Consider the following 13,672-nt stretch of genomic DNA (forward strand, 5'->3'; position numbering starts at 1 on the left):
GTGAATTTGGAGCTGAGAGACTGAATTGATGACTGGCTCGGAAACTTGTCAGGTACTTGAAAGGTTTTGGTGGGAAAAAACATCACAAGGGGAAATCAAAAATTGCTTCACCTGTCCACCTCTGATACCCTGTTTTGCAATATAGCCTGTCCAAACCAATAACCTGGCATAAAGGTAAAATAACAAAAATGTCAGCTCATTTAGGAAACAGGCCCAATAAGAAATCTTGGGTCAATATTTTCAAAATTAATAAATTTGATAATTTTATAGAAAAAAAACTGAACTAGAAATCTGGGACTATTATAAACATTCTGGAATACAAATGAAGATCAGAATTTCAGAGGAGTAGATTGCATTCAATTTTTCATCGTGATAGCCACATAGGTTTTATATGAGTGTTTCTGGAAATGGAGCATTTCTTGCAACTGGAATGCTTTGCATTGTAGTATATTGCTTCAATTAAGCCACGATTTGTTTTTGTCTCCCACATATTACCCTTATTTAATTTTGCCATTCAAGGCAATCTCATATACACATTTTGGTCTTAAAATACTGAAACCAGCAAAAATAATGCTACTTCCATCTTTCAGGCTGTTTTTAATTTCCAAATACTTAGGACACAATTTTATGTTCATAATTGCCTCACTTGTAATAGTGCCATCTGGCTTTCCTTTTATTGTTTAAATGTCTAAATTGTACAGGTGATCCAGAGCCCTACTTAACAAGGTGCTAGAGTATGCATTTATTTTGCACATTGATAAGATTAGCATATATTAGTTTCAGGTGTATGACATGATTGAACGTTTATGTGTAAGTCTAGTTAATATCCACCCATTTTATTTTTTCTTATTGCCATCCATAGCTAATTTTTATACCTCAGCTTTGTTGAGGTATAATTGACAAATTGTAAAGATATTTAAAGTGTATGTTATGTATACACATTGTGAAAAGATTCTCCCATCTTGTTAATATGTTCATCACCAATTACTATCTTTTTTTGGACAGTTAATTTTTAAAAAATATGGCATCGAATGTCCAAGATGTGTAGAATAGGTGCATGAAAAGTCTATGATTCTTCGATGATTTATTATTCCATTCAGCTAGCATGCATTTGACTTCCCTGGTGGCTCAGACGGTAAAGTGCCTACAATGCGGGAGACTCAGGTTCAGTCCCTGGGTTGGGAATATCCTCTGGAGAAGTAAATGGCAACCCACTCCAGTACCCTTGCCTGGAAAATCCCATGGACGGAGGAGCGTGGTAGGCTTCAGTTGATGGGGTCACATAGAGTTGGGCACGACTGAGCGACTTCACTTTCACTTTTCAGCATGCATTTGGCTTTGTGGAGGTGGGAAGGAGGAGAGGAGAGGGTAGGGGTAGGAGAGATGATGGCAAATAAGGTATGACTTATCACGAGGAACTCGATGGAAATATATAAACGGATACAGTTATATACCACCAAGTAAGTATTGTTTCAGAGAAATGAAGCTGGAGTAATAGCTATTAAGGCACAGACGATGGAGCAGCTAAGTGGCCGGAAGGATCAGGAACAAATTCACTTAGGAGGGGATGCTTGAATTGATCTCCAAAATGAACAAGTTTTTCATCAAAGAAATTGGACTGAAGGATGTTTAGACAGAGTAAGACATTCAAAGGGTCTTCCTTGGTGGCTCAGTGGTAAAGAATCTGCCCGCTAATGCAGGGGATGTGAGTTCAATCCCTGGGTCAGGAGATCCCCTGTAAATGGCAGCCCACTCCAGTATTCGTGCCTGGGAAATTCTGTGGACAGAGGAACCTGGCAGGCTACAGTCCATGGGGTTGGAAAAGAGCCGGACATAACGACTAAAAGGCAACAGCAACAAGACGTGCAAAGACTTGAGTTGTTAAAAAAGGCCGGATACAAAATTTTTTATAGAGTTGGGTATACTGTGTGTCATAGTGGAGGAAACCTGTGCTTTAACATCAGGCAGATGTGTTTTATGATTCTACCATTTATTAACTCTTGTGAACAAGCTCCTTGATCCTGCCTGAGGCTTCATTTAAAATTTCCTTTTCATTTGTAACAGCTGCTTCGAAGTTTTGTTTCAAGGATTGAATGATAATGCCTGGCATCTGTGATCTTAGTAAACACTAGCTGCTAATAATGCTAGTACACCTAGGTAAGGGAGGTGCCAGGAATAAGGCATAGGCTGATTCTACCCTTGTGGTTCCCCCTTCTACTCTACATTATTGTTAAGTTGCACAGTTGTGTCCAACTCTGCGACCGCATGGACTGCAGCACTCGAGGCTTCCCTGTCATTAGCCATCTCCCAGAGTTGGAGTCGGTGATGCCATCCAGCCATTTCATCCTTGCTGTCGTCCCCTTCTGCCTTTAATCTTTTTCCAGCATCAGGGTCTTTTCCAATGAGTTGGGTCTTCGCAGCAAGTGCCAAAGTATTGGAGCTTCAGCTTCAGCATCAGTCTTCCCAGTGAATATTCAGGGTTGATTTCCTTTAGGATTGACTGGTTTGATCTCCTTGCTGTCCCAGGGACTCTCAAGAGTCTTCAGCAGCACAGTTGGAAGGCAGTTTTTCAGAGCTCTGCCTCCTTTATGGTGGAGCTATATGCTCTACATTACAGGAAGAATTATTATTGAAAAACGTGTCTGATGATGTACCTCTTAAGCTTTCCAGTGGCTACCTGCTGGAAAAGTAGTTGTGAAGTTCCCACCGTACCCTGAAAAGCCCTAGATGATGTGCCAACACCCCTCCCGTCACTCCTCAAGGCCGAAACCTTTGCTACCACTCTGCTCTGATTCAGCCACGTTGGTTTGGCTGTTAACCAAATAACCACAAATATGCCTCTGTGTCCAGGCCTTTGCAGTGTCCTCCATCTTGTCAGTCTTTACACAAACGCCTCTTAATTCCCTCCCTTACTTCAGGTGTCTGCTCAAATGCCACTTTATCAGACAAGCCTACCCTCCTCCCTGCCCCGCTATTCTACTTTACTCTTTGGTGGTGGTGGTGGTTTAGTCACTTAAGTCATGTCTTTGCAACCCCATGGACTAGCCTGCGAGGCTCCTCTGTCCATGGGATTTCCCAGGCAAGAATACTGGGATGGGTTGCCACTTCCTTCTGGGGATCTTCCTGATCCAGGGATTGAACCCACATCTCTTGTGTATCCTGCTTTGGCAGGTGGATTCTTTATCAACTGAGCCACCAGGGAAACTCAGACCTAATTTTTCTTCACTGAAACGTGAGGGCGGGAACTTTGTATTATTCACTATTTCAGTTCAGTTCAGTCGCTCAGTCGTGTCTCTTTGCGACCCCATGAATCGCAGCACGCCAGGGCTCCCTGTCCATCACCAACTCCCGGAGTTCACTATTTACTCCTCAACAACTAGGATAGTGCCTAGTAGTAATTTAAAGAGCTACGTAAGTAGTTCTCTGAATGAGGACCAGAGAGTGGCTTGGGGACCCTTCTGAGGCAGGTGGTGTGCTCAGCTGAGAATTGGATTTTATTCCCTAGGCAAAAGGGACCTATGTTTTTGATGCAGCCTTGAGTGAATATTAATTTTTGTTAGTCCCTACATTGATTTATGGCTGCAGTCAGACTGAACTGTTTTCCAAATACTAAAACCAACAGTTTTTCTTCCTTCTGATAGTTAAGTCTTTAAAATCTGATACCACAGCATAAATGCATTATGTTAGTAATTTTTCTTAGGAAGTAAAACTATAAAGCAGGCCGTATTTAGTTTTTTTGCTCAGAATTAGTTTTACTGATGTTCCTATGATGTTTTATTGTAAAATAAGTCCCTAGAATATAGGTGTTTTTTTTTTTTTTTAATAATGTTTAGAGGACTATTTATTTGTCTCAGGTTGAAGTACTAGATGCTATTTGATTTACTGAATGATTTATGTGGGATTTTGGATACGAGTATAAGAAGACAATAGAAGCACAAAGAAGTCTCTTGGAGTGGGATTCAGAAGTCCTCATGACAGGAGCCCTGGAAGGACCTTGATAATGCCCCCGACAAATGAACCACTCAGCACTCCTTCAAATCATTTCAGTCTTCATTTTTTTTTAGACCTGAGGGACATATGAAAAATTTTATTTAGATTTATTTCATCATCTTCGGTTAAAGAGGTATCAATTTTCTATTAAAAATGGCCAAAGTTTAGCAAACATTTTCCTACTTTCTGCTGTAGTTCTCATTCATTGTGTGTGTGTTTCTGAGATTTCTTACGAGGGTTTAAACTTTAAATATCTTATTCCCTCCTGCCCCTTCTTAGTTGGGGTGCCTTGAGCAAGTTAGAGCTGTAAGATTGAATTTATAAAGCAGAGCTAGTGGGGCTGCTTCAGAACACAGTTGAAGGGATTGAGAGAATGCCTGTAAAACAGTTCCTTAACACAGTGCCTCACCGTAGGGAAGTGCCCAGTGTAAACTATTATTGCTAAATACAGTTATGTCAGTGCTTGTTTTCAGAATTTCAGCTAGTCATAATTGTTGCCATTTAGCTGTCTGTGTATGGTTATTTTGTAGAAGCCAATCCAAGTCTTAGTAAGGACTGTTTAATTTTTTTTTTCCCCACTAGAGGGCACTGCCTGCTTTGGCAGTAACAACATTAAGAAATTTTGTCATTGGCCTTGTTCAGTCGCTGAGTCGTGTCCAGCTCTTTGTGACCCCATGGACTGCAGCACACCAGGCTTCCCTGTCGTTCACTATTTCCCAGAGATTGCTCAAACTCCTGTCTGTTGAGTCAATGATGCCATCCAAACATCTCATCCTCTGTCATCCCCTTCTGCCCTCAATCTTTGCCAGCATCAGGGTCTTTTCCGATGAGTCCTACTACTCCTTAATCTGGTTTTGAGCTTGTGAAAGTCACTCAGTTGTGTCTGACTCTCTGAAACACCATGGACTATACACAGTCCATGGAATTCTCCAGGTCAGAATACTGGAGTGGGTGGCCTTTCCTGTCTCCAGGGTTTTGAGCTTAGCGCCTGGCATTCATTCTCCGTTACAGCTCTTGAAAGCTGATGGGGTGTGTTAGGAGATGATCTTATCTCCCTCTTCCTTCTCACATCAAGTTACAACCTTTTAGAAAGAAGCATCTCTCCCCATTCTGTAAACCAGATGTATTCTTTAGACTGTAGTCATTATGATTAGGAGCCCTATTCTCTTCTCCCTCTTCAGGAGGCTTCAGTCCAGAAGTGGTTCCTGTTAGACCACTAATGTCCTTTGTGTTCTCTCTCTCCTTAGTTACTGTCCCAACACTCACATAATGGAAAGGTGTTTTAGCTTAGGCACATGTGTTTGCCTTTGTAAAGTGGTGGCCATTAAAAGGAACACCTGGCTTTGGGTTTTCAACAAGATACAGGCTTGACATCTTGAGTTGGGAGTGGAGGTTCAGGGGAAGTACCCTTGTCACTTACCCTTCAGTCCTCTTTCCCATACGTAAAGCAAGTTTAGTTGGTAGACAAAGCCAGTGGCCAGAGCCTCCCCAACAGTCTTAATTTCAAGTCAGAGAAAAGGTGTGAGATGGGGAAGGAGTGTGTGTGTGCTCAGTTGCTTCAGTCATGTCTGACTCTGCGACCCTATGGACTGTGGCCCACAATGCTCTTCTGTCCACGGGATTTTTCAGGGAAGAATACTGGAGTGGGTTGCCGTGCCCACTTCCAGGTAATTTTCCTGACGCAGGGATCAAACCCACGTTTCCTCTGTCTCCTGCATTGCAGGCTGATTCTTTACCCATTCAGCCACTTGGGAAGCCCTGGGGAAGGACAGAAAGCAAAAAAACGCAGAAAGGTGAAATATACACTGAGGAAACCAGAATTGAAAGAGACACGTGTACCCCAATGTTCATCGCAGCACTGTTTTATAATAGCTAGGACATGGAAGCAACCTAGATGTCCATCAGCAGATGAATGGATAAGAAAGCTATGGTACATATACACAATGGAGTATTACTCAGCCATTTAAAAGAATACATTTGAATCAGTTCTAATGAGGTGGATGAAACTGGAGCCTATTATACAGAGTGAAGTAAGCCAGAAAGAAAAACACCAATACAGTATACTAACACATAATATGGAATTTAGAAAGATCGTAACAATAACCCTGTATACGAGACAGCAAAAGAGACACTGATGTATAGAACAGTCTTTTGGACTCTGTGGGAGACGGAGAGGGTGGGATGATTTGGGAGAATGGCATTGAAATACGTACAATATCATATATGAAACGAGTCGCCAGTCCAGGTTTGATGCACAATACTGGATGCTTGGGGCTGGTGCACTGGGACGACCCAGAGGGATGGTATGGGGAGGGAGGAGGGTTCAGGATGGGGAACACATGTATACCTGTGGTGGATTCATTTTGATATTTGGCAAAACCAATACAATATTGTAAAGTTTAAAAATAAAATTAAAATATGAACAAACGTTGATAACACCACTATTTTGAACTCACAGACCTTGCTTAGGTTAATCTTTTCATGGATTAGTAGAAATTTCAGTTTGCTAACTAGTGACCATGCCTACAATGTAACCTTACACACGGGAGGTTATAACCTAGTTTGCTTGTGACTTAGGATTTGTTTTCTGTATACAATGGAATGTCAAATTTGAGGGTCCCGATTTCTATGTCAGGGCTCTACTTGGCCATGGCCACAAAGAGGAACCCCCAAACATGAAAGAGTGAGTAAGGTATACAGGTGAGGGGTGAGGAGAAGAGGGGAGGATCTTCCAGGATGTTCAAAAGGTGGGGGTTTCTGTTGTCCAGTAGGGATAGATGGGGAGCTCCCCTTTGAGTCACGTTTGTAGAGTTCTGAATTGTAAAACTGGAGTCTCTGTATCCTAGTTCTAGATTCTAAAAATGTCTAGATTTTATAGCATGAAATTTTTATAGCATTCTCCATGACCCAGAGTCTCAGATTCACTAACACTGGTTTGCCATCTCCTTCTCCAGGGCATCTTCCTGACCCAGGGATCGAACCCGTGTCTCCTGCATTGGCAGGTGGCTTCTGGTTACCACTGAACCACCAGGGAAGCCTGTTGTCTAGAGTAGGGATGGGCAAATTATGGCTCATTTTTGGAATTTAGCCTGCCGCTGGTTTTCTGTACAGTCCACGATTAAGAATGTATGTTTTTAAATGATTGAATAAAATTTAAAAGATGAATATTTTATGACACATAAAGAATACAGTCTCTGTCAACATTACTAGACCAAGCACTCAATATTTCCAACTTACACAGAAAAGCAAATTAGAAACAATTTTTTTAAATCACAGCATAATTTCTTCAAAAATATAAAAAAATAAAAACGAGGCTGAAGTCACAGTAAGTTTAGAATGGCTTGTTTGTTAGCCAAATAAGGAAAACTGCTTACGGACAGTGGGTTTATTAAATTCTGCTTAATTGAAACACCTGAAGAAATTGTCCAGAGGAGATAAACTTGTTTAATACTATTAACTTCTTAGGGAGAACAATTGACCAAAGAGTTGATGATTTGGGGGAGCAACATTGATAGTTAAAAATTGGTCTAGTGATATTGATAGAGATTCTTTGGTTTTTCTTATCTCTTGATGAGTCCAAAAGGTATTATTGATACTATTAAGTTGCTTTCTTTTTTATTCCAGGGGTCAAAGATGAGTTTAAAGTGTCAAAGAATTAGCCTCTATGAATAGTCTGCATGTTACAAGTAAAAAGGGAATAGTTCAAAGAATTTTAGAAAAACTAATCAGTAAACATGAAGTGGAATCTGCTGAGACATATTACAACTTACAGTGACAAAAACATGCATCAAGCAGAGGAAAAAAGCTTAGTTGTACAAATTGACAAGCGTTGTGAAATGTAAAATGTTCATAGCTTGCCTGTGGTAATATTCGTTAGCAGGTACTTTGCAGAAAATATTTGAGTCTACCACGTGTAACTGAACCAGTAGCGTCAGTGGTGAACTTCATTTGCCCTTGTGGACTTAACCTTTATCAGTTCTGTGAACTTTTATCAGGAATAGAAGCGGATTGTTCTTTCTTGACCTATCACACTTCAATTTGATGACTCAGCAGTGGTAAAGTTTTACTGTGAATTTTTTTTTAAATCTTAGGGCCCAAATCGAAATTTGTTAATTGAGAAGAGCCTGTGTTCCTCTACTGTAAGTACTGAACGGCTTTGGAAATTAGCTTTTGAGACAGTTAAGCTTCTTAATGAGTTCAACCTAAAGTTGCAAGGTAAAACATCAGCTATATGCTTATCTTATATGTGATATCATCATTTTGATGGCAACTAATGTGGTTTGCATTTTAATATCAAATACTGCTCGTGCTTTCAAATGTTAACACAAGAAAGAGTTCTACTCCACAAATTTAATAGACAGATTTTAAGGCAGTAGCATTTTTTGGACCTCTCTGCAAGTACAAAGATTTCCAAAATTTTTTTTGGTACGTTCTTAAAATGTATTTTATTTTCATTTTTTAAAGCTTTCCATTTTGTATTGGGGTATAGCCAATTAACAGTATTGTGATAGTTTCAGGTGAACATCAAAGGGATTCAGCCATATGTATACATGTATCTGTTCTCCCCCAAAGTCCTTTCCTATCCAGGCTGCCACATAACGTTGAGTAAAGTTCCATGTGCTATAAACAGGTCCTTGTTGGTTATCCATTAAAATATAGCAGTGTGCACATGTCCATCCCAAACTCCCTAACTATCCCTTTCCCCTAGTCCTTCCCTACTCCAACCCCTCCAACCATAGGTTCATTCTCTGAGTCTGTTTTGTGAGTTCATTTGTATCATTTCTTCTTAGATTCCACATATAAGGGATGTCATACAGTATTTCTCCTTCTCTGTTTGACTTAAGAGGACTTGGAAATTTAAAAACCTATTTAATTGTACAGCTGAAGAGCTTTCACCTGGTCTTCAATTGAAGGTGATCTCACACGCTAGTAAAGTAATGCTCAAAATTCTCCAAGCCAGGCTTCAGCAATATGTGAACTGTGAACTTCCAGATGTTCAAGTTGGTTTTAGAAAAGGCAGAGGAACCAGAGATCAAATTGCCAACATCCGCTGGATCATCGAAAAAGCAAGAGAGTTCCAGAAAGACATCTATTTCTGCTTTATTGACTATGCCAAAGCCTTTGACTGTGTGGATCACAATAAACTGGAAAATTCTGAAAGAGGTGGGCATACCAGACCACCTGACCTGCCTCTTGAGAAACCTATATGCAGGTCAGGAAGCAACAGTTAGAACTGGACATGGAACAACAGACTGGTTCCAAATAGGAAAAGGAGTACGTCAAGGCTGTATATTGTCACCCTGCTTATTTAACTTATATGCAGAGTACATCATGAAAAACGCCGGGCTGGAGGAAGCACAAGCTGGAATCAAGATTTCCGGGAGAAATCAATAACCTCAGATATGCAGATGACACCATCATTATGGCAGAAAGTGAAGAGGAACTAAAAAGCCTCTTGATGAAAGTGAAAGAGGAGAGTGAAAAAGTTGGCTTAAAGCTCAACATTCAGAAAACGAAGATCATGGCATCTGGTCCCGTCACTTCATGGGAAATAGATGGGGAAACAGTGGAAACAGTGTCAGACTTTATTTTTGGGGGCTCCAAAATCACTGCAGATGGTGATTGCAGCCATGAAATTAAGACACTTACTCCTTGGAAGGAAAGGTATGACCAACCTAGACAGCATCTTCAAAAGCAGAGACATTACTTTGCCAACAAAGGTCCGTCTAGTTAAGACTATGGTTTTTCCAATGGTCATGTATGGATGTGAGAGTTGGACTGTAAAGAAAGCTGAGTGCTGAAGAATTGATGCTTTTGAACTGTGGTGTTGGAGCAGACTCTTGAGAGTCCCTTGGACTGCAAAGAGATCCAACCAGTCCATTCTAAAGGAGATCAGTCTTGGGTGTTCATTGGAAGGACTGATGCTAAAGCTGAAACTCCAATACTTGGCCACCTCATGTAAAGAGTTGACTCATTGGAAAAGACCCTGATGCTGGGAGGGATTGGGGGCAGGAGGAGAAGGGGATGACAGAGGATGAGATAGCTGGATGACATCACCGACTTGATGGACATGAGTTTGAGTGAACTCCAGGAGTTGGTGATGGACAGAGAGGCCTGGCGTGCTGTGATTCATGGGGTCACGAAGAGTCAGACACAACTGAGTGACTGAACTGAATGTATTTTAAAAAGGCAACTAGCAGGAAAAGAACCTAATAGAATTCTCTACTTGCTTTCCAAATGGTGAATATTCTCAATTAAAATAGTGTGCTTGGTATCAGTGTTTGTCAGTAACTATCTATGTGAAAAGACATGTTTAAAGATGAAAGATGTAAAATCTCAAATAGGTCAGCATTAACAAATGAACGTTTGTAATTGATTTTGCTGATAAGGAGCAATGACTTTGGATCCTAATGAAGCAAAATGTTGTAGGAACTGAGTATCAGCAGTCAGTTATTGGTTGTGATAATGGGCCTGCTTATAGGAGCGTTAGAAGGAGTCCTCTTGTTTTTTTTTTTTTTTTAAAATGGTTACATAGGGCTTCCCTGGTAGCTCAGTTGATCAAGAATCTGCCTGCAATGCAGGAGACCCTGGTTTGAGTCCTGGGTAAGGAAGATCCCCTGGAGAAGGGATAGGCTACCCACTCCAGTATTCTGGCCTAGAAAATTCCATGGACGGTAGAGTCCATGGGGTCCCAAAGAGTTGGACATGACTGAGTAACTTCACTTTTCATGAGTTTTGCCTGTTATATTATGAGACCTTAAAGTATTTGTTTTTCCATACAGATTTAACTTGTGAAACTTGGTATTTATCCCAGAAATAATTCAGTCTTTAAATTTCCCTTGGCGAGCAGTACCTGAACCATTGTCCTGTTATATTTTGTTGACCTAGTGTGTTGACATTTTGAAAACATACATTTCTCAAATAATTTGATTGTGATTAGTAGGGCCATCTAGGGATTTTTCTTCTCCTAGTAGGTGAGGATTGGCCCTGTAATTATCTATTCTCTTCAGAAATTTAGCTAACAAATACTTTTGGAACACACAATTGGAACCCTTCTTTTGACAAGTGTGTAATGATAGGTGCTGATTATCTGTTGAACCCTCCTCCTTCTACTTATTATGTAACCATTGATGCCTCTCAGCCCTTCCTGACTTGGATACAGTATCTGTTTGTCTCAGGATTCCTCCTCTCATTCATTGTTCTTTTCTTTATGTTTATTTCAGTATCTTCCTAGAAGTAATATACCTGTAACTTATAAACTGATATATCATTTTAAGATTATGTTGTATTAATTCAGTTTTCTTTCATATAAGTTGATACTGAAGAACATGGTGAAATTTTTTTAACATGAGTCTTGCATGAGAGAAATGTGGCAAAAATCTTTGAATATACATCTTGTTTAAAAGTCTTTTAGAGCCACAAGCAAGATTTGGGTAGAGCCATAAGTAGTATTTGAGCTTCCATGGCTCAGATGGCAAAGAATCTGCCTGCAGTGGTGGGAGACCCAGGTTTGATTCCTGGGTTGGGAACATCCCCTGGAGAAGGGAATGGCACCACTCCAGTATTCTTGCCTGGGAAAGGAGCCTGGTGGGCTGCAGTCAATGGGATGGCAAAGAGTTGGACACGACTGAGCGACTGACACTTTCACTTTCATAAGTAGTATTGCTCACAAATAAAGAGACGGGCGTGTATACTGTGGAATTCTCAAGATAGGTGTATCAGGATTGGTGGGTGGTCTTCCTTCGTCAACTCCATCACTGGGTTGTGAGGAAGGATCATATGTGGCACGTGTCAGTCTCTGGAGACAAAAAGAAGTTGACACCGCCTTTTATGCTGTAAATTTTCATCCTTTAATGCTGACCAATGAGATCTTCATAGTTACATATGTTTCAGAAAACCAGGGTTGTGTGTAACAAGAAATGTTGGGGATTTCTTTGTTTCTAAGGGCTAGGTGGGGACTCTGGAGTCAGACCTGTCTTTGTTTGAGGCTCTACCACATGCTAGCTATATGACCTTGTTTAGTTAACTTCTGTACACTTTGCCTTTCACATCTGTACAGTGGGACTAGTGGTTGTAGCTACCGCCTAGGATTGTTCATAAATATCTCATGGAACAGTAAAATAGATCATAAAGGAAGCCTCAATAAATGTTAACTAGTACATTATTATTCAATACTACTATTGTTATTAGTAGCTAGGTATAGTGTTTCTATGTCTCTTTTGCATTGGAGCAATAGAGTGTTGATCATACTTAACTAAGATCATTGTTATTCCTCATGAGTTTTCTGTTGTCTGCTTCTTGGAGATGTTTACCATGCCCTTCTAAACAGATATATCATTAATAGAAGAAACAAGGTTCCTTGTTTCCTAATATATAATATTAATATATTAATCTTCTTCTTCTTATTACAGTGGGCTTTCCAGGTGGCACTAGTGGTAAAGAACCTACCTGCCAGTGCAGGAGACATGAGAGATGTGAGTTTGATCCCTCAGTTGGGAAGATTCCCCCAGAGAAGGGAATGGCAACCCCCTCCGATATTTTTGCCTGGAGAATTCCATGGACAGAGGAGCCTGGTGGGCTACAGTCCACCGGGTCGCAAAAAGTCAGACATGACTGAAGCAACTTAGCACTCTTATTACAATATAGAAATATATTCTATTATTATTATCAACAGTTTATATTACCTTTTATCTTTTAAGCATCGTTATGACCTTAGAACCTTCTATAGGTGTAATATAGTCTAATTAACCCCAATAGACTATTATTGAAGTTCCAGTTATCACAGTCTGGCCTGTGAGGTCCCTTGAAAGCCTCCTTCGTGTTGACATTCTTGACATCATCACTGCTTTCTGGAAACAGCTGGATATTCAAGACCTTCCTGATTTTTTCCTGCCATAGGACGTATTTATAACCTCCTCCCAAGGAACCAGGAGTTCTTGCTCCTCATAGCAGGGAATTACATTAGAGATCAGAGTCTGGACACTTGAGAAGCAGAAGAGAGTGGGTGGAGGGCAAAAGCACAGCGACTGACGGTGCTGCTGGGCTGCTTTGGTGATGAAGAGCCGGAACCGCTGACAGGAATTCACGTTTGTACTTCTTGTTTAGCTCCTCGTATTTCTATACTGTGGGCTTCCCAGGTGGCGCTAAGTGGTAAAGAACCTGCCTGCCAGTGCAGGAGGCATAATAAGAGACGTGGATTCAGTCCCTGGGTCAGGAAGATCCCCTGGAGGAGAGATGGCAACCCATTCCAGGATTCTTGCCTGGAGAATCCCATGGACAGAGGAGCCTGGTAGGCAATGGTACATAGAATTCCAAAGAGTTGGACATGGCTGAAGCAACTTGGAACACGTGCATTCCTGTACTCTGTTTTTTAAAAAACAGTTCTATAATATGATTTCACTGATCCTTTAGATGTTATCCTATTTAACAACATTGTAGAGGGTAAAGATAAAGGATGACAGATAAAGCCTAGTCACTAGTTGCTGATGGTTTGGGGGAAAGAGATGTGATTATGTTGAATGTAAAGATCATGTAAGAGTTAAGCATTTATTCGTTGAAGCCTACTAAGTGTCAGATCTAGTGGTCAACTTTAATGATGATGCCTCTGCTCTTTATAATCTGGCAGTGGAGCTATTCATGCTACAAATAATTTTACATATAACTGAAATGAGACTGTCAACAC

The sequence above is a fragment of the Bos indicus genome, chromosome 24 (genome assembly GCF_029378745.1).
Source record: "Bos indicus isolate NIAB-ARS_2022 breed Sahiwal x Tharparkar chromosome 24, NIAB-ARS_B.indTharparkar_mat_pri_1.0, whole genome shotgun sequence".
NCBI classification, from domain to species: Eukaryota; Metazoa; Chordata; class Mammalia; order Artiodactyla; family Bovidae; genus Bos; species Bos indicus.